A 480-nucleotide genomic window follows, 5' to 3' on the forward strand; every position below is an offset into this window, starting at 1 on the left:
ACATGGTGGCAGGCGCCTGTAGTCTCAGCTACTCGGGAGGCTGAGGCACGAGAATCACTTGAACCCGGAAGGCAGAGGTTGCAGTGAGCCAAGATCATTCCACTGCACTCCAGCCTGGGTGACAGAGTGAGACTCTGTCTCAAAAAAAAAAAAAAAAAAAAAATTGTGCATAGTTGGAAGGAAAAGAAAATACTAGTTTTCATGGGTGATTGGCAACTAGCTCTAAGTGGAACAAGTGCATTTTCCTTTCCTTCCAGGTCCCAGAGAAAAACCTCCATGCTGGGTTGATAGCAGCAGCTAGGATCAGTTGCCCAAGACTCTGGATTCTCGAGATGAAGACCATCAGCAGAGGCTGACCTCTCCTGCGGGCTCATGTCCTAAAGCACCTTATTTGGGCTCAAATATCCTCCCTTTTAGGACAGAAAAGAAGTTCCCGAGTCGTGGTCACATTGGGCCTGTGGAGTACAGTATCTTTTCTAC

Source organism: Hylobates moloch, unplaced genomic scaffold, assembly GCF_009828535.3.
Source record: "Hylobates moloch isolate HMO894 unplaced genomic scaffold, HMol_V3 SCAFFOLD_19, whole genome shotgun sequence".
In the NCBI taxonomy this organism is placed as follows: Eukaryota; Metazoa; Chordata; class Mammalia; order Primates; family Hylobatidae; genus Hylobates; species Hylobates moloch.